Raw genomic sequence first — 22,144 nt, 5'->3', positions numbered from 1 at the left:
GCATGGCATGATGTACAACCCTCACCAGTTGTTATGAGCAGCACATATACTAATAATAGGAACAATATAGAGATAATTAACATGGCCATTCCATAAGATTAACATAAAAATTTGTGAATTATTCCATACTTTAGTGATGGTGACATAATATTGTGAATATACGCATATTCTGCATAATCATATAACAATAAAATATATTTTACCACAATAATAACATATTTGATCAAGTCAGTGATCACGCATAATTAAAAAGTAATAACAAGGACATAAAAAAGGAAGGGATTCTTAGCTTCTGATAGTTTTTCCAAATTCTCAGCTATTTTTCTTCCGTTGTTACTCAAAGTAAGTTTTGATTTAATCATGTTAGCCAAAATTTATTTTTATTGGAAATATGCTTGACTCTAATAATAGTGCAAAAATTTATACAATAAATCAGATAGTATCTGAAATAATTTATAAAGCCAAACAGTCACATTCTTAGAAAAAAAGCTGAAAAGTACAGTGTACAATTTATTACCTAAATTCACTTTTGATTTGTAAATCAATAGTAATCTTAATCAAGCCAATTGTTTTCTACACTAGAGTGATTTGTTATTGTTCTGTAGCAGGTATCATGACTGCAGAGAAATGATAAAGATAGAACAAATTAACATTAATAGGAGCAAAAATTGAGTGAAAACAACCTAGTCAAAATCAAATATATAACAAAATTAAGTTTGCCTAAAGATAGTTTCTAGAATGGAAAAAGATTCAAGTCATTACATGTATTTTTGAAAAATGTATTTCACAAAATCAGAAAGTGTTTAAGATACATTTAATGCTTCTCATTAAGGATATTAATACAAAAAGTGATGGGTGATTTCTGTGGAAATCCATGTGGCTTATCATTCTCACTACAGCTGTGAAACACATTTCTGCTGGTTTTGGGAAAGTCACTTCTGCCTCTGTAGAAAACAAATAATACTTTCAAAATAAAATATATTTTTTGTTTAGAATGCAAAATCAGAAGGAAAATTATCCATACTTTTCCCTTTACAAATGGAATAAATAATAAAATAATCTCAGTTAAAACTCTGTTTTAGTCTAAAATTAAATGATATTGCCAATTTCCATGTAGCAGCTAATGAAAATTGAAATGTGGCTTGTATTTCTAAAGGGTATTGACCTGACACTAAGAGAATATTAAACATTGATAATAAATCACCTTCCAGAAAGATAATTCCCTTCCTGAAGATCACTGACTCTTGTGACCTGTCAGTAGTTGTTCTCCATTGGGATATACAAAATAACTGCCTGAAAGTCAACTGTGCAATTAATTCTCCAGTCTTCATGATAGTAGTTTTTAACCACTGTTCTCTGTTGTCCCAGAGAGCTACTATTATAATTCTTTGTTATTTTCTTTCAACATTTGAGGTTTTGTTCTAAATATTTACATACTACTTAAATGAAGACCAAAATAGTCTAGCAAAACATACAGAAATATTGTCCTATAAAAGCAGCAGATTGTCTGTCTGAATCATATTAATGATAGTCAGATGTGTAAAGTAAGAAAGAAGCTGAGAAAATAGCAAAGGTAATATTTTCCTGACCCAAATTATGAAGTAAATAATATTGCAGGAGGAATCAAAAGAATGTATATGATAATTTGCCTTATCTATAGGTAGATTTTTTTGTCCATCACAAATAACTTTACATTAAGAATTAATTTTCTTTTCTACAAATAAGGTTCAACTCACTGTTAACCTTCAATAAGTCCTTGTGTAATGTAATACATCTAAAAAAATCACTTATTGACATCATTTATTCACTTTATATGCTAATTGCATACACCTCCTTTGCAAAGGCGGCAAACTGCTTACGGGAAGAAACTGTTCTTTTTTTCCTTAACATTTACTTCTTTTTTTTTTCTTAAATTATTTTATTGGTAAATTTTAGGTATACAATACATTTACATTTATCTTTGGGTGCTTGTACCTGTACATGATGTATCTTGGTTCTCATTTTTTCCCCATTACCTGTGCACCCTTCACCCCTAAACCCTTCCCTATTTACATACTTTGTTTCCATTTTTTTTCTTTTCTCATATTTTTTCCTTTCCATTCTTTCCTTTCCCCTTCCCCTCCCAACACCCTTACCCCTTTGGACCTTTTCCTATTTGAAAGTATCAATTATTAGTTATTAATCCTTTTAGTCCTTATTTACACTCTCAGTTTTTCACACTAGAGAAACTATTCACTATTTCCACATGTGTGTCTTATTTATTTCACTTAAAAGTATGGCCTCAATATGCATCCATTTAGCTATAAATGACTCTAGTTTCTCATTCTTTATGGCTGAGTAGTACTTCACTTTATAAAAATACCCCACATCTTCTTTATCCGGTTTACAGTTGATGGGCACTTGGGCTGTTTCCAAGGTTTAGCTATTACAAACTGTGCCTCAATAAAGATGGGTACACATATATCTCTGTGGTATGATTCTTTTAATTCTTTTGGGAAAATATCCAGCAGGAAAATAGCTAGGTCAAAAGGGGCCTCCAGCCCTAGTAGTTTGAGGTATCTCCACACTGATTTCCACAGTGGTTGCACCAGTCTGCACTCCCACCAACAATGAAGAAGGATTCTTTTCTCTCCACACCCCGGCCAGCATTTGTTATTGGTTGATTTCTTGATAGCAGCCATTTTTGTGGGGTGAGGTGGAATCTCAGTGTTATTTTCATCTGCATCTCTCAAATGATCAGTGATGTTGAACATTTTTTCATATGTTTCTTTCCTGCTTTTACTTTGTCTGAGAAATGTCTTTTCATTTCAGATGCCCATTTTTTAATTGGGTCTTTGAATTTGGGGGGGTCTGATTTCTTTTCAGTTCTTTAAATATTCTAGATAGTACTCCTTTGTCTGAGTTACAGCTGCTAAAAATTTTTTCCCACATTGGAGGTTGTCTCTTAGCTTTGTTGGTGGTTTCTCTTGCAGTGCAAAAGCTTTTCAATATGATGAAATCCTAGTTGTTGATTCTTTCTGCTAGTTCCCATGCTATAGAGGTTTTGTTCATAAAGTCTTTCCCTATGCCAACATCTTCAAGAGTTCTACCTAACTTATCTTCCAGCAAGTTTAGTGTTTCTGTCTTAATATTTAGATCTTTAATCCACTTAGATCTCAGTTTAGTGCATGGTAATAGATATGGGTCTAGTTTTAATCTCTGACAGGTTGAAATCCAGTTTTTCCAACACCATTTATTAAATAGGCTATCTTTCCTCCAATGGGGGTGGTTGGCTCCTTTGTCAAAGATGAGGTGGCTGAGTATGTCTGAAGTTATTTTTGCATCTTCTAATCTATTGCACTGATCCTCGGGTCTGTTTCTTTGCCAGTACCATGCTGTTTTTATCATAGTAGCTTTGTAGTATAGCTTCAAGGTGGGTATTGTGCTACCCCCAGCCATGTCTCTGTTGCCCAGAATTGCTTTTGCTATTCTAGGTCTCTTCTGGTTCCAAATGAATTTTTGGATAGTTTTCTCTAGCTCAGTTAAGTATATTGTTGGAATTTCAATAGGCATTGCATTAAATCTATATAGTAGTTTTGGAAGTATGGCCATTTTCGCTATATTGATTCTTCCTACCCAGGAACAAGGGTTATCTTTCCATTTTCTTATATCCTCTTTGATTTCTTTTTTCAGGGTGCTGTAGCTTTCAGTGTAGAGGTCTTTTGCTTCCTTTGTTAGGTTGATTCCTAGATATTTCATTTTTTTTTTTGGATGCTACTATAAAAGGAATCGTTTCCCTAATTTCTCTCTCAATGAGTCTGCTATTGGTGTATAAGAAAGCTATTGTTTTTTGAGTGTTGACTTTGTATCCCACTACTCTACTGAATCTGTCAATTAAGTCCAGAAGTTTTTTGGTAGAGTTTTTTGGGTCTTCTGTTTAAAGTATCATAACATCAGCAAATAATGACAGTTTAACTTCTTCTTTACCTATCTTTATTCCTTTTTTTTTCTTTCTCTTTTCTAATTGCTGTGGCTAATGTTTCCAGAACTATATTGAACAGGAGTCATGATAGTGGGCATCCTTGTCTTGTTCCTGATTTTAGCATGAAAGTTTTCAGGTTTTGACCATTTAGTATGATGTTGGCTATTGGTTTTTCATAGATAGCCTTAATCAGGTTGAGATAAAGACCTTCAATTCCAATTTTCTGTAGGGTTTTTATCATGAAAGGGTGTTGGATTTTGTCAAATGCCTTTTCTTCATCTATTGAGATGATCATATGGTTTTTGTCCTTCACTCTGTCAATATAGTGTATTACATTTATTGATTTACATATGTTGAACCACCCTTCCATCCCTGGGATAAATCCAACTTGGTCAGGGTGTATGATCTTCTTGATGACCCTCTGTACTCTGTTTGCCAGTATCTTGAGGATTTTTGCATCTGTGTTCATTAGGGAGACTGGCCTATAGTACTCTTTTGGGGTTGGGTCTTTCCCTGGTTTTGGAATCAAAGTAACACTTGCTTCCAGGAAAAGTTTGGAAATATTGCTTCCCTTTCAATTTCCTTGATGAGTTTAACGAGTAATGGCATCAGTTCCTCTTTAAATGTCTTTTAGAATTCAGCAGTGAAGCCATCCAGACCTGCGCTTTTCTTTGTTGATAAATATTTTATTACATTTTCAATTTCCCTCATTGCAATTGGAGTGTTTAGAATTTCTATATCTTCTACATTTAACCTTGGCAATTCATATGTATCTAGGAATCTGTTCATTTCTTCAGTATTTTCCATTTTCTTAAAGTACAGATTCTCGAAGTAGGTATTGATGATCCTCTGGATTTATGCTGGTTCTCTTGTGACTTCTCCTTTTTTGCTCTTAATTGCATGGATTTGAGTCTTTTCTTTCCTTTTGTTGATAAGGTTGGCTAAAGGTTTATCGATTTTATTTATTCTTTCAAAAAACCAACTCTTTGATTCATTGATTTTTTGTATCATTCTCTAAGTCTCCATTGCATTGATTTCTGCTCTGATCTTTATAATTTCCTCTCTTGTGCAGGCTATGGGTTTGTTAGTCTCTTCTTTTTCTAGGAGGTTGAGGTCCTGCATTAGATTATTTATCTGAGTTCTCTCTGTTTTCCTAATATGGGCATTCACTCCTATGAATTTCCCATGTAGAGCTGCTTTCATTGTGTCCCATAGGTTCCTAAATATTGTACTGTCATCATCATTTACTTGTAGAAACTGTCTAATTCTTCTTTAATTTCCTCTGTGACCCATTGGTTGTTCAGGAGGGTGTTATTCAATTTCCACGTGTTTGTGGGAATTTTGAAGTTTCTCATGTTATTGACCTCCAATTTTATTGCACTGAGGTCTGATAATATACAGGGGATAATTTCAATGTTTTTACATTGACTTAGACATGTCCTGTGAGCTAGCATGTGGTCTATTTTGGATAATGACTCATGTGCAGCTGAAAAGAATGTGTATTCTGATTTTGTGGGGTGGAATACTCTGTAAATATCTATTAAGTCCATTTATTCACTAGCTTGGTTCAATTCTAGAATTTCATTAATTTTTTTGTCTAGATGATCTGTCTATTTATGATAGTGGGTTATTCAGGCCCCCCAGTAAAACTGTATTAGTGCTTATTTGGTTTTTCATGTCCATTAATATTTGTTTTGTATAATTGGGGGCATTCATATTTCGTGCATATATATTTAGGATTGTCATCTCTTCTTCTTGGATTGTTCCCTTCACAAAGATGTAGTGACCATCTTTGTCTCTCTTAATTAGTTTTGGTTTGAAATCTACTTTGTCTGCAAATAAGATTGCTACCTCTGCTTTTTCTGGGTTCCTGTCACATGGAGAACCTTTTTCCATCCTTTTACTTTCGGTCTATGAATTTCTTTTGAGTTAAGTGTGTTTCTTGTATACAGGATATTGCTGGATTTTGCTTCTTAATCCATTCTGTCAGTCTACTTCTTTTGATTGGTGAATTGAGCCCATTAACATTGATAGTTATAATTGAGAGATATTGACTCATCCTTGTCATGATGTTTTACTTTTATTGACTCTTATTTCTTTTTCCCCCTTTCCCTTTAGTTTCTTACCTTGTCTGGTGGTGTCCCTCTGTTGAGCCTCATAGAGTTGTGACCTTCATTGCCTCTTTCTAGGATATTGCTTAGAATTATTTGGAATCCTGGTTTGGTGTTCATGAAATTTCTCAGATGTTCTTTGTTATGGAAGTATCTAATTTCCCCATCAATTTTGAAAGATAATTTTTCAGGATGCAACAGTCTAGGTTGGAAGTTATTTTCTTTTGGAGCTTGAAATACTTCACTCCAGGCTCTCCTTGATTTGTGGGTTTGTGTTGAGAAGTCAGCTGTGATTCTGATGGGCTTTCCTTTATATGTGATTTGTTTCTTTTCTCTAACTGCCTGTAGGATTTTGTTCTTCTGTTGGGTTTCTGGGATCTTGAATATTATATGTCTAGGTGTAGATTTTTTTTTGGTCATGGCTGGGTGGAGTTCTATATGCCTCACTTATCTGTATGTCCAATTCTCCTCCTCTGTCTGGGAAGTTTTCTACTATTACTTCTGTGAACATTTTTTTTATGTCAATTGTACTTTCTCTTGTTTTTTTGTGGACTCCTATGAGTCTTATGTTATTCTTCTTTTATCATCTAGCAGCTGTTGAATTGATTTCTCATGGTCCCTTACTATTTTTAAGAAATCTCTGTTTTCATGGTCCTTCACTGCCATCCTGTCTTCTCTATCTGATATTCTGTCTTCAGATTCTCTTAATCTGCTCTGCATGCTTTCAATGGAGCTTTTAATCTCCTGAATATCTGTTTGAATCTGTTTCATGGATTCCATTTCTTTCTTATGTTGGGTGATCATGGTTTCCATTTCTTTCTTGTGCTGGGCATTCCTGGCTTCCTGCATGTTTCTGAGCTCATCTATTTTTTTTATCAGTTTTTGTTCTAGAGCCTCTAATCATGTCTTTCACTCCGCTGTCCATCTCTGTAGTTATCTGGGAGATTATTTCTGCTTTGAATTTTTCTAAAGCCTCATGCATCTGCTTTGTTACTTCCTGTGCTATCAGTTCAGGGTGTCCAGGTGGTTGATTATCAGACTTTTGTACCTCATTTCCCCCAGAAACTGCCTTTTGTGGGGTGGAAGTCTGGGTTTGTGACTTGCTTAAATGACTTCTCATTTTTGTTTTTGATACTGTCCCTGGTTTAGTTCCTGGGTTGATATTATGAAGTTGTTTATTGTAAGTATCTTTGTTGATGCATTTAGAACCCTTATGGAATGATTGCTTCTCAAATGTGTCTACCAGGTATAGCTGGTCTTTAGTTTTTGAGTCTCTAATGACTCTGAGGCTATCTCATTTTCATTATACCAGGAAGGAAAACTGTTTAGATCAATCACAACACCTTAGCCCAAGTCATACAATTAGCAACACCATAGCATCAAATACCTCTTAAAGAATGACAATTTGTAGTAGTTATTAATCTATCACCTTTAAAAAATAAAGGCCCTCCTTCAAGGTGTGTCTCTGCTGTCACAATAGACAATGTGGGCAGCAGTGTGCAGTTATAGGTCAATAAGTCTCAGTAAGCTAGTCCCAAACCCATGAGATTCAGGCAGATTTCTGTTTGCAAGTCCCAAGTTGAGCTCCCTGCTCTCCTCCAGGGTTGCACTGTGCAAGTTTCTACTGCAGGTTTCAGCTGCTTTTCCCCTGAAGAAAATCCAGTTTCCGATGGGAGCTAATAATCCTCCAATTTACCAATCATGGTGGTCTGGTGTGCCTTTATTACAGAGATTCCCTTCACTTTTGCAGTGGGCTCCTTTTCATCAGCGAGCCCGAGACAGGCACTCTCTCTGTTGTTCACTTCTGGAGCTCAGGACAATGGCTTTTGTCCCCCTGTGCCTCTGCAGTGTGTAACCAAGTAGCTGCACAGCCAAAAGGCCAGAGGCCGGTGGGGGAGGGAGTATTGTTGGAGGCACCCCCACGGCCCAGCCATCAGCTGGTGGCCCTGCCCGGGGTGGGGGGCGGTCCTCCTCACCCTGTCCTGGTGGCTGGTGTAAAGCCTATCCTGGTGGCTGGTGGAAAGTTGGTGGAGCAAGCCAGTCAAGCAGGTTCCCAGTCAGCCTGCAACCTCTTGGCCCCACTCAGCCCCACTGGCTCTGTTCGGCCCAGCTGTTAGCTGGTGGGTGTGCCTGGGGGGGGTCCTTCTCACCCTGTCCTGGTGGCTGGTGGAAAGCCTCTTCTGGTGGCTGGTGGAAAGCTGTTGGAGCAAACAACTTTTTTTTTGAGACAGGGTCTAACTATGTAGTCCTTGGACTCGCTATGTAGCATAAGTTGGCCTCAAACTCACAGCAATCCTCCTGCCTCAGCCTCTCAAGTGCTGGGAATACAGACATGTGTGTCACCATGCTTGGCTTTCCTTAACTTTTGTACTCACTGGTGCCTGACACATTAGACAACACCAGATAAGGGACAATACAAGAAGAAAGAAAAAGGGAAATTTTCCAAAACTAGTAATTATACATGCTTCTATAATTTCAGATCTATTTTGTATCCTCTCAAAAATCACATTGTCTGACTTGTCTGCTAAAGCATAAGAACAAAGGCAAAAAGTGGGCAAGGACAAAGATGGTTCACTCAAACATTGAAAGTTCCAGTAACTCTACTTTTGTATTACTTGTTGAGTGCTTAATGGTTTCATTCTTTATCATCAGTTTATGTTTATACTTACTGAATTAGTGTGCTTTAAGCATCTATTTTAGAGAGGAAAGCAGTATGTTATATGGAATATAATTATGTGGGAACTTTGTCTTATATCACTATAAGGAGTACATGAATTTAACTATAGATAGATTGATGTAAATATATGAAAACTTACACTCATAGCTCAGAGGCTTCTGTTTGTATAAAATGTAAGAATTTGAATCCTAATTATTTTCCACCTAAAGATATTTTTTGTGAATTCTAAAAAAGTTTATTTGCTTTTTGACTTTGATGAAGAGCCAGAAGTCAACAGTGTCAGATCCTGTGAAAAAGGTGCGTGAAGATATACTGTAATGTTTTTATTTGATAGGAATTGCCATAAAACTTTTGAATTAACATATGGTATCCAGGCTGCTACAACAGCACAACTAAAGACACTCACAAAAGAGGACTTCCAGGATTGCTTCAGAAAGTGGCAAGAGCAGTGTGAAAAGTATATTCCAGGCAATGAATTTATATTACAACTGAGTAGTTATCTGTTATCAAATTACACTGCATTTACATCAAAACACCAAAAAAGCAGTAGATTGACCAGTTAACATTTACAATAATGTGTGTGAATTTTTTTCTCTAATTAATAGCTTCTGAAAAAGGCTTCCTTTTGATTCTTATCCCTAATGCCAAAGTGATTGTCCTTTTTAATCAGTCTTCTACTGGATCAAAGAATGCTATTTGCTCATACTACTGACACATTAAAAATGCAATATAGTGATTATTACTAGAAAAAAATTAAAGATTGATTTTTATTTTTTTATCCCAGTAGGGGCTGAGATCAAAAGTTAACTTTAACAGATGCTTGATTAAATAATACTCCAAGGAAATAGAACACTTAAAAATAAATTTGTCTTTTTGATCTCAGACAAATTCATTTGGCATTATTTAACTTTTATATAATACTTTAGTTTTAGATGACATTATGACTGAAATGAATTGGCTTTCTTCTTAAGGCTTTAATAACCCTTATTACTTTGGCATTTAGACAAGTTCAGTAAAACAATTATTTTCTGAACTGACATTCCAGTATTAGTTGTAAATAGGTTTTCTTCATTTATAAACACCATCATAAGATATCCATGAAAGATTTCCAAAAAATGTAAAAGAGAACTCAGAAATAAATTCTTATGAAATGTTCTTGAAAAAAATCACACTGAAGCTGAAGTCACTACTATTTGAAAATAACAAAGGCTCTTACTTATTTTTGGTACCAGGGATCAAACTCAGGACCTTGCTCTTGCAAGGCAGCCACAGTGCCAGTGAGCTAAATCCCTGGGCCTAGGCTCTTACTTTTAACCTCCTATATTATGAATGCAAAACTGTCATGTGCTATAACAGTTTGATTGTTACTTCGTAGTTCAGCATTAGAGCCAATGTTAAGAAAACATTGAATATCCACTACTATATGTCAAGCAATATTTAGAAATTTTACCAACCTTATCTCATTTAATCTTCAAAGCAATTATATGAAAATGCAAGAAATATTATGCTATTTATAAAATGAAGAAAGTGAGACTTCAAGAAATTAGGCTGGGCATAATACATAGCAAATAAATAATAAAGAAGAGATTTTAATCAAGCATTATCTAAATCTAAAGTTCTATTCTTTCCATAATGCTTTATAAATAGTAAAATCCTAGAGCCAAAAAAGTATTTTTCCTTGTATTGAGTCTCAGAACTATAGCAACAAATTATTTAGGCTTATATATCCAGTGTAGGACATTATTCAAGATGTGGAAGAAGAATTATACCATTTATCAATCACTTTTCTAGAATATTCATAGCTTTCCAAATTATGTTTTGTCTAATATTTACAGATTATTTAAGGTATTGTTTCTTATACCATAAATTATCCTATTTTAATGTGCCACTTATCTTTGCAGTTGCAAGATGTCCTTATATATCTAACTCTTGTAATGACTTGAGGAAGAATAAAACAAGAATTTTCTGGAGCACAGCTTTCCATATTTATCAGGTTTTACTCAGTGGCTACTTTTTAAAGAGAAATATCATTTAAATGAAAAGTTGGAGTTTCCAATTAATATATTAGCATATGTTTTCATACCGAAATAGAAAATGGTCAAATGAAACATCATATACAGCTTTTTCTTAACATTTATATCTTAAATATTTCAACTTTATTAAAAGAAAGATTCATAGTTCTTATGTTACACTAGAAAGAAAGGTACCAATGAAAAAGATTAAAGACTCTAGACTGAAAGCTGACAGCTACTCAGAATTACAGATCCCAAATCTCAAATCTACTTGTCTGTAAAACATGGAGATTAGGATGTGACTATCTCTCTCTCTTTTTTTTAACTTTCCTTCCTTGTCAAAAGATTATTTAGAGCCATCTACCCCCTCCTACACTGTTTCCACTTCTCAGTCCCCCACCCTAGGCCTTTCCCAGTCTTTCTCAATCACAAACATAAGGCACAATGGAGAAAATAAAATAACTCATAACTGTTCTCTGGAGTAAATCAAAATTTAAATGCCTGAGCATAGAAGGCTCAGGTTAAAATAATTTTGAGTCTCAGAGGATTGATAATATAAAATCCTGGCATCCCATAGAAAAAAATAGACCAATATTTCAGGAGAGTAGTACAGGTGTTTTCCCATCCTTCAAAGTAAAAAGCTTTGTAAGAGAAAGCATGCCATTTAGATTTAGTGGTTACCTTTTCTGATGCCTTTTTCATGGAGATGGGTGTGAGAAAGGTAGGAAAGACTGCTGCCTATGTTGCCCATGTAAAAGGAAATGCCTCCCAATGTTTTAAAAGAGTTAATCAACTCTAATCCTCAAAGTGTCAGGAGGAGCTAAATTCCACTTGGAGTCTCAGCATTTACCTGACTAAAAAGATGTCATCCCAGTTCATATCCTTTGTTCATGTGTCATTTTAAAGACAACTTGTTTTCCATTGAAGAGTTATGACCATAAAGGAGTAGTTACTTATTAACAATAATCATCTTATCTTTACTATCAAAGAGAAGAGATAAAGCACAAAGAATTGGAACATTTCACAACCTGAAATTCTAAAAATGTAATCAGTGCAATTCTGTGAGTATTTGTAACACAAAAATTGAAAATAATATTTCAAACAGATATAACTATGTTTCCCACACCTGTTAGCATTAAATGAGAGTGTTCAACATATGTAAATAGGTCACTGAATAAAGAGCAGCATAATCCAGATTTATTGTAATTTTTCCCAATAAAATTCATCATTTGGAAACCAAGTAAGTACATATATAAAAGATAGAAATAAGTTAATTTTAGTTTAGCATATTTCTTAATTTTAAAATTATGATGAAGAAACATTTGTGATTATAAACATACCTTTTTAAAAGCTGCTTGATCAGTATTATTTGGAATATTTTATATTTTAGCTGCTAGAGCCTTAACAAGTATGACATAATTATTTCTCTCATCTACCTTCCAAACTGCATTGTGATTTCTGTTTACAAAGATACAGTATTGTAAACATTTAATGCATGATTATATTAGTACAATTCTAAGCATATTCATTGTTTAATATGATTAAACTATCAATTACTATAAGGCAAAATTTCACAGAATGGCAATTAAAGTACTGTATTGAATCATCAGCACAAAAACAACTGATACTATATCTTCCTATTCATTTCTCAATTCTCTTCTACATAGTTTCTCTGGGGAAAAGATGATAGGTGATTATTTTGTAGAATCTGAAATCCTCCTAAGAACCATGGTTTACTTAAATAACACTGTCAGGCAGGATCTATGGCTTGAAAACACCTCAAGAATTTATTATTAATGCCACAGAGTACACAAGTTGATTTTCAAAATAATTTCTTATAATAGAAAATTATGGGGTAAATAAATTGACATATTTAACATTATGTTAAAACCATTTCTCCTGTATGCTCCCTTGTCTCTTGTTGACTTCAAAACACACTTCAGTATTGACAAAGAAATTTCCAATTGAAGAAAATTTACTTTATTAAGTGTATTCCATGGAAAATTATGAATCATTGTAAATATCTGAGTTATATGGTAGAAAATGTATAATAAAAATATAATATTTAAAATCTTGTAAATGTACATATCATGAAAGATGATCCTTTTCATTTTTTAAAAATAAATATAAAAAATGAAAAATATGGTGAGTAAATCAACTTTAGTGTAACAGATAAATGATTTTTAGAACTGAGCATGTATAAATTTTTCTTTCTTCCCTAAGTTGCCAAAATTTTCTATTTTGAAGGTATGCATTTCCAAATAACTGGAGTTTAACTAAAACATAGATGAAATGTAAGTTGTAAGAATTCTAATGTAAAGATCACAAGAAATAAAACTGTGCTGGGAATGTAGCTTGGTGGTAGAGCACGTGCCTAGCATACATAAGAACCTCAATTTAATCCCCAGAACCACAAATTAATCCACTTATGTAAATCTGGAACTCAGAATACTATCCTTAAATTTACATATTATCATCTATGAGTTATTTGTCTAATCAAAATAACTATTAATAAGATGCATCTATAAAGAGATTCACTATGTTAAACACACACACATATTATTTAATCATTGATAATATCTATAAAGTAGTAGACTCTAGACCTAATCACGTCAGTAAAATTAAATTATGAACATCTAGTATTTACTTCGTTATTATGTAAAAATGAAAACATAGGAAAGTTTTAAAAAATTATGACTCATACTTCTATTTTTCTATTTTGTTCATATTTAACACAATATACCAGTGTTATTTTCACTGAATCATCAAAATAATATTCAATTACCTTGAAAGCTCTATGTGGCAAAATGATAGTTTCTTTAACATACATTATCTCAGTCCATTCTCCTAGTAAACTAAAAGGAAGTGAAGTTTTTTTCATATTACAGATAAAGAAAGTAAAACAATAATTAAGCAAATCATTCTACATTGAGAAATCATTTTTTTGAGAAATCATATTTTTGATAATAATTTTGAGATCTTTTTAATTGTAGACAAGATACTTTTTTCTAATAATGTTGTCATTATAAGCATGCTTAACATATACTATAAAAGGATTAGTATGTCAATATTTGTAGGAAAAACTGGCACTGATGTTTGTAGAAAACAAACTCCTTATGCTAAACACTATAGACAGAGGTACCAGAGAGATTTGCAGTCAAATTCTGCTTTAGTTACTGTGTTACTCAGCTTCTTGTTACTATAAAAATGAAAGAGGCATTTAACATAAAAAGAGAAAATTCTTATTTTATTTCATAATTTTGGAGGTTCCAGTCCATGACCAACTTATTGCATTGATTTGGGCCTGTGGTGAGGGAGGACATCATATCAAGAGTGTGTGGTACCATAAAATACCTTACATCATGATCCAGGGAGCAAACAAGAAGAAAACAGATTTGCACAGTCCCTTCAGAGGCAACACCATTGTTGTCCTAAAGGCCTTCCACTAGGTCCCTCTACCTTCCAATAGTGGCAAAGGTTGAGGACCAAGTCTTTAATAAGTGGACCTTTGGAAAATGTACATCATTCAAACAATAGCAGTTGCTCCTTGTATGTATTCTGTAAGTTCTTGGTGTTCTCAGTTATAATATAAAGCAAGTGGGACTTTACATTATGTAAGGTTGCTGTGAGGTTTGAGATGGATCACAAAAATGAAACATCTGCCTATATGAAACTGTCAAAAATATAACAGATTATTATTCTTATTACCAGGAACAGTTTTTGAAAAATGAAGTCCAGTTTCCACCAGCAGACCATTGTGATCGGTAGACATAAATCTGCCATTAAATTTCAGTTCTACCAACTACTATGGCCAAATTAGTTTATCTATGAGAAATGATATTCTCTCTCATATGTAAAGTGGGGAAACAATCCATTCATAATGTCTTGAAAAACGTGAGACCATAGTACTAAGTGAAATAGGACACAAAAGTTAAATATTGCAAGGTTTGTCTAATATGAGTCACAAAATATAAATAATTTAAAGAGCCAAGTGAAAGAAAGATAGTAGGAAACAGGGAGGCAGACTCTGGGGAGATGGGAAAGGAACCTGAGAAATGAGGAAGAGGAAAGGTGAGGGGAGGAAGGAGGATATAAATTATCAATATGCTATATGTATATGTACCAATTTTCCAAGATAAATGTAATCATTATGTATCACACATATACTAACAAAAATTTTTGAAAAGAATAGTAGTGAATAGTATATTTCATAAAAGTTTTGCTAATTTTGTCCGAGAAATACCTTAAAAGTCAGATTAATTGAAAGAAACCAGAAATACAGTTGAATTACTTCATGAAACCCAAATCTACATTTGGGTAGCAATAGAGCTTGTCTTTCTTCAGATGTAGAAATAGAAACTTCTTCAGAAATAGAGACCTCCATTTTGGTTTGCCTTAGGCTTATGCTTTTTTTTTTTTCAGAAAGAACTAAATAGGATCTGGTGACATCACACACTGATAGAGTGCTCTTGAGGCTTTCGAAGTCATCTGACATTTTAAAGACATATGTATTTTATTCTTCTCAAATAAACCTTATAAAGATACAGAATTTTAAGGAATAGACACAGTGAAGAAACTTCCCTAATTTGCCAATGTTGGGTGAAAACTTTAAAGTAATCATATATTTTTCCTCATTATTATTTTCACACATCACAAATGACTTTCTGAGATTGTCCTCCCAGGTGTAGTTGACAAATTATGGTATGAAATAACCCATTTTTCTTGATAATCAATACTTACTTTAACTGTATCTCCCCCAAAATTTTCTGGGTAGTAAGATTTATAGGATTATTCACTATCCAGTCCAAACTCTGCTATTACACAAATAGCAGTGGTCTGCTATCCATTATCGAATTTCAAAAAACTAAAGATTCTAATTAAAGGTGGAAGAAAGGGTACTGAACAAATAAAAAAGAGAATAATGGTAAGCTCTGTGCTTCAATTTCCTCACCCATGAAATAAAAATATATTTTCTCCAGAGTTACTGTAAGGTGTCCATGAAAGAAGAGACATAGAGAATATTTTCAAATATATTAAAGTATTATACCAAAACATGTTTTTTTCTCAAGACATGTTAAAGGGTCTCAATACCATATTTTTCTTCTTTTTCAAATATAGCTTTATGAACTACTCATTAAATCTGATTACAGTATTACAAATGAATTTTATTTCCCAATAAGAAACTTGTTTGAGAGTTCAAGATTCCTCAAACACCATCAGGTTTCAGCCACAATAAAGAACCATGGCATAATTAAGGTTTGATAGTTATAAATACTCATCTAAATCATGCATTAACTTCTTCAAGGGGCCTTGAAAAAACAACAATCAAAATTTCTTTTTCAACATGTCAGGTTTCTCACTTGAAAAGTAAACAGATTGTTTTCAGAAAAGGATATTCTTTATGGCTGAGTAGTACTCCACTTCATAAAAAAAAAACCCACATCTTCTTTATCTAGTCACCAGTTAATTGACATTTGGGCTGTTTCCAAGATTTAGCTGTTGCAAACTGTGCCTCTATAAACAAACATAATGAATAAAAAAAAAGAAAAGGATATTCTTTTTGTTTGGGTTTTTTTTAGTGCCAGGAAATGAAGTCAGGGCCCTACACTTGCCAGGCAGTTGCTGCGCCACTGAGCTACATCTCCAGCCCCAGAAAAGGATATTCTTGTATTGAAGATTGTCTTTGAGTAAAACAATGAACTATTTAATTCAGTTGGCTCATTTTTAATATTTGCATGTTATTAATATTTATATATGTGCACAATATTATAGTTCTCAGAAGTGTCAACACTAATTTAGACAAAAATATAAATTCTGCATTTTCCTTTATGAAATATATAGAATTATATGGATTTATGAGATTTATGTAGAATTAGGTCTTAAATGTAAAAAATAGGACTTACTCTCTGCCATAATAGACTATTGATCCATATGTATACATATTATATTTTATAAGAGGTATCAAGGGACTGTACCACCTGACAAGAACACATCAAGGATGAAAATTTATTCTCAATAAAATCCAGAATCCAAATAACCCAATAATTAAGCCCTTTTAAAAATTTATTAAATTATGCCAATATAGGCAAAACAAAAAAATGGAGATGGATGATACTTTTTATCTTTTCAAATCCAAAAATTTATTCAGTAGGAAGGTTATAGCATACTCCACTGAGAAGTCTTTGTCTGTGATTGACATCAAATAAGACATTTAATTCTTAAGTAAAATTTTAAATAAAAAATATTATTGTGTATAGTAATAGGGTAGCGATCTAAACAGAAATGATATAAATATGAAAGTAAAATTGAATAAGCACTGAAATGGAAAGGCAGTAGTAGAAGTAGTTATCATTTAATAGAGGAAGGAAATATACAAGTCAAATAGAAACAGAAAAATGAGAGTTAGAGGAACACTAGCACAAAGAGGAAATAAACTGCAAAGATCCTAGAAGTTTCCCATTTAAGAGACAGATTTGTTTTAACCACAAATAAACTAATGATTTAAAACTTAAAACTACTGAAAGGACAAAGTTTATCAGTACAAATGAGTTCAAAATATCTGTATTAAGAATTAAAGCTCTTACAAAGTAGAAAGATTTATACAATGAAATACCTTATAAAATTGTTCTAATATTCCACTTAGTAGAATCATATCAAATTATTGTGCTCTATTCACATTTCCTATGAGGAAGAAATCAGCCATGTGATCAGTATTCCCAGAACAAGGATTTTACAAAGAAAACTTACTAACATTTTCCCAACAATGAAAGTTGTAATGCAACAGAAGAAAATTTGCTTGCCTCGTAGAACAAATGAATGCTAGTCACTGAATTGCTCCTGAATCTCTCTTTTGGTCAATTCATTTCACCGTATATGCCTTGATGACCTGATCAGATGCATAGAAGTGTGAAATAGTCGAATTGAAGTTTATTTTCCAGTTCTAATACATCACAAGTAATAATATTTTACTTTTACTATAGAAACAACCTTCCATGATCACAAATAAAAGACAAATGAATCCCCTTAACTTCTAATCTTTTGAAACAAAAAGACTGTACTCCAAATGCACGATAGCTGGAGAGGAAAAACCACAGATGACAATGAAAAACAAAGGATGATGTATGTAATTCTGGAGCTGACATGGATAAACTTAGCTATTGAGAACTTTAAATATATTATGATGGGAAACTACTGTAACACAAATAAAAAAATAGTATGGGGTTTTATGTCAGTTTATATTACTCATAGGAAAAAGTTACAGTGTACTCTAACATTCATGTTTGTCACAAAGTTTCCAAAAAGAAATTATCTTTCAAATATATATTTATTCAGTTAAAGCTAACTTCCAAGGACTCAGGTAGGGATGGGGTAAGCAATTAAAGATGTTATCATATAATAATACCTTCACCAATTATTCAAAACAAAAACTCATACACACAACATGTCTGAACATTTGGCTTGGGAAACAGCACAAAACTACCTACCCTTTCCTTGATGGGCTATTTTTGTCTTCCTTAATTCATTCACATGCTCAAGCTGACATTTCTCATAATAACTAGTTTAAAAAAATTTCACAGTACTCCATTCAATTTTGTGGTTTTAAAAAGACATTTAAAATTTTACTTTCCCCAGTTAGGCAATACTAGAAGATGCCTAAAGTAATTGGAAGGATATGCATGTATCAATGTAATGATGTCTTTAACTCAGGAAGATACCTAGAAGTGTAATACCTGGGTCAAATGGACTTTCTCATTTTACTTTTATTTTTTCTGGTACTGAGGATCAAACTCAGGACTTTGTGCTTTCTAGACAGGCATGGTGCCACAGAGCTACATCCCCAGGTCTCTTATTAATTTTGTGAGGAACCACCATATTGATTTCTATAGTAGTTGTACTAGTTTACAACCCACCAACAAAGTTAAATGGTTACTTTTCCCCTACAATATGGACAGCATTTTATATTATTTAATTTCTTGATGATATTCAGTCTTTCTTGAGTAAGGTAAAACCTTGGCACTGTTTTAATTTGCATTTCTCTAATGGACAGAGGTCTTAAACATTTTTTCATTTATTTATTGGCTATTTGTTCTCCTTCTGACATATTTCAGTTGCCCATTTTTAATTAGGTTTTTATTTTGGGTGGTTTACTTTTTTTAGTTCTTGATATATTCTTGATATTAGTCTTCTGTCCCAGGAAAGGCTGACAAAATATTTTTCTCATTCTGTATGCTGTCTCTTCACTCTTGGTTGTTTCCTTTGCTGTGAAGAAATATTTTAAATTGATATGATCAAATTTTTTGATTCTTGATATTACTTCTTCACCAATTGGTGTACTGTTCAGAAAGTACTTGCCTATGTCTATATATTGAAGAGTTTTAGTTAATTTATCTCCCAGAAAATCAAGTGTTTCTGTTGTAATATTTAGATCTTTGATATATTTTGATTTTAGTTTAGCACATAGTAAGAAATATAGGATTATATTCAATCTTCTGGATGTGGATAGCTGTTTTCCTAGCACTAACTGTTAAAGAGGTGAGACAGGTCCCAGGCTGCCTGGACCCCCACTCCATCTAACCCAGGCCATGCACACCAGCGGGGACCAGCCAAAAGGTGAGGACCCCCACCACTGGCCATGCCCATGACAGTGATCTGCTTAGCCTCTCAAGTCCCTGCAGGACACACACGACCCCCACCCCCCAGCCTCCTGGCTGTACCTTTACCTGGTCCCACGTGACAAAAACACAGGGGACACCAGACCACCATACTCGGTAAGTTGGAGGGATCATCACCTCCCATCAGAACCTAGACTATCTTCAGAGGAAGGGCAGCTGGAACCTGCAGTACAACCTTGCAGAGTTCAAACCCACAGGAGGACAGGGAGCTCAAGTTGGGACTTGCAGCCAGAAATCTGCCTGAATCCCACCGGTCTGGGGCTGGCTTGCTGAGACTTACTGACTTATATCTGCACACTGCTAACCACCTTGTCTATTGGGACAGCAGAGACATACCCTGAAGTAGGCCCTTCATTTTCATTTTTATGTTTTATTTATTGTTTTGAAAATTATTATTATTTGGGGTTTTTTGCTCTTATTTTTAAATTTTTTACCTACTCTTTTTAAATTTTCAATTTTCTCTTTTTTTTCTTTCTTTTCTCTTTCCATTCTCTCTCTCTCACACTTGCTCTCTTGCTGTCCCACATTGTTCTTCATCTCCCTTTTCGTTCCTGTTCTGGCCCTAATTTGGATTTCTTCTTTATTTTTCTTTTATTCTCATTTTCTTTTTCTTGCCTGTGTCCTCTGGCCTCACTGCTAACTTTCCCGTATCCTTCTACCTATCTATCCCTCCCTCCACAACTCCTTGTAACTCCCCATCCTGAAGGGTAAAGTTGCTATATTGAAGAGTTTACTCACTATAAAAATATGTAGGGTTTTTATTGAATTCACAGAGTTAAAAATGATAGATTAGGGCCTGGGATTGAGCTCAGTGGTTCCGGCACCTACCTCGCAAGCGCAAGGTCCTGAGTTCGATCCCCGTTACCAAAAAAAAAAAAATAGTGATAGATTAATAACTTTCACAAATTGTCATTTTTTAAGATATACTTGATGCTATGGTGTAGCTGATTGTTTCACTTGGGCTAAGGTGTTGTGATTAATTTAATCAGTTGTCCTACCTGGTATAATGAAAAGGTGACAGCCTCACAGCCATAAGAGACTCAAAACCTAAAGATCAGCTATATCTAGAAGACACTTCTGAGAAGCAATCATTCCTTAAGGATTCTAACTACAAGCAATGAAGATACTTACAATAAGCAAATTCAAAGTATCAACCCAGGAATTAAACCAAGGACAGTACCAAAAACAAAAATGAGAAGACAATTAAGTAAGGCACAAACTCAGACTTCCACCCATCCAAGGGTTAATTCTGAGGGAAATGAGGTGGAAAACTCTGATAATCACCCACCTGGACACCCTGAACTGATAGCACAGGAAGTAACAAAACAGATGAATAAGGGTATAGAAAAATTCAAAAGAGAAATAATTTCCCAGATAACTACAGAGATGGTGAGCAGAGTGAAAGACAAGATTAGAGGCTCTAGAACAGAAACAGATAAAAAATAAAACAGATAAAAAAAAGAGGAGCTCAGAAACATGCTGGAAGCCATGAATGCCCAGCATAAGAAAGAAATGGTATCCTTGAAACAGTTTCAAACAGATTTCCAGGAGATTAAAAACTCCATTGAAAGTATTCACAGGAGATTAAGGGAATGTGAAGATAGAATATCAGATATAGAAGACAGGATTGCTGTTAAAGACCATGAAAATGGAGATTTCTTGAAAATACTAACGGACCACAAGAAATCAATTGAGTAGCTGCTAGATGATCCAAAGAAGAATAACATAAAACTGATAAGAGTCCATGAAAAAACAGGAGAAAATACAATTGGCATGAAAAAACTGTTCACAGAAGTAATACTCAAAAACTTCCCAGACAGAGGTAGAGAATTGGACATACAGATGATTGAGGCATATAGAACTCCAACTAGCCATGATCAAAAAAAAGCTACACATAGACATATAACAGTCAATATCCTAGAAACCCAACAGAAGAACAAAATCTTACAAGCAGTTAGAGAAAAGAAATAAATCACCTACAAAGGAAAGTCCTACAAAATCACAGCAGACTTGTCAACACAAATCTTCAACTCAAGGAGAGCCTGGAGTGAAGTATTTCAAGCCCTAAAAGAAAATAACTTTCAACCGAGACTGTTGCATCCTGCAAAAATACCTTTCAAAATTGATGGGGAAAATAGATACTTCCATGTCAAAGAACACCTGAGAAATTTCATTAACACCAAACCAGCACTCCAAGCAATTCTAAGCAATACCCTACAAAAAAACAATGAAGGTCACAACTCATGAGGCCCAAGAAAGGGAAGCCACCAGGCAAGGTAAGAAACTCAAGGGAAAGGAGAAAAACTTACACATAAAAGAGCCAACAAATGTAAAACATCATGACAAGGACAAGTCAACATCTATCAATTATAACATCAACATTAATGGCCTCAATTGACCAATCAAAAGAAATACACTGGAAGAATGGATTAAGAACCAAAATCCAGCAATATGCTGTATACAAGAAACACACCTAACTCAAAAGGAAATTCATAGACTGAAAGGAAAAGGATGCAAAAAAGTTCTCCATGCAACAGGAACCCAGAAAAAAGCAGGGTTAGCAATCTTATTTGAAGATCAACTAGATTTAAACCAAAACTAATTAAGAGAGACAGAGATGGTCACTACATCCTTGTGAAGGGAACAATCCAAGAGGAAGAGATGACAATCATAAATATATATGCACCAAATACGAATGCCCACAACTATAC

At 34.0% G+C, this 22,144-nt stretch overlaps 1 protein-coding gene and 1 non-coding gene across 2 annotated transcripts in view; one reads left to right on the top strand and one right to left on the bottom strand.

Annotated features, from left to right (window-relative positions):
• The window catches only part of Dach2 (dachshund family transcription factor 2), a 764,989-nt gene that overhangs the window by 258,428 nt on the left and 484,417 nt on the right, over nucleotides 1-22,144 (bottom strand). The window lies entirely within an intron of this gene.
• LOC147822487 (U6 spliceosomal RNA) lies at nucleotides 28-133 on the top strand. The gene has a single exon (XR_015445632.1). It is a non-coding gene; the product is annotated as a U6 spliceosomal RNA (small nuclear RNA).

This window comes from Heterocephalus glaber, unplaced genomic scaffold, assembly GCF_053883595.1.
Source record: "Heterocephalus glaber isolate CG9 unplaced genomic scaffold, H.glaber_assembly_v1.0 deba00001613, whole genome shotgun sequence".
NCBI classification, from domain to species: domain Eukaryota; kingdom Metazoa; phylum Chordata; class Mammalia; order Rodentia; family Bathyergidae; genus Heterocephalus; species Heterocephalus glaber.
Note: the sequence above shows the minus strand (reverse complement) of the source record. Positions and strands in the feature narration are given on the sequence as shown.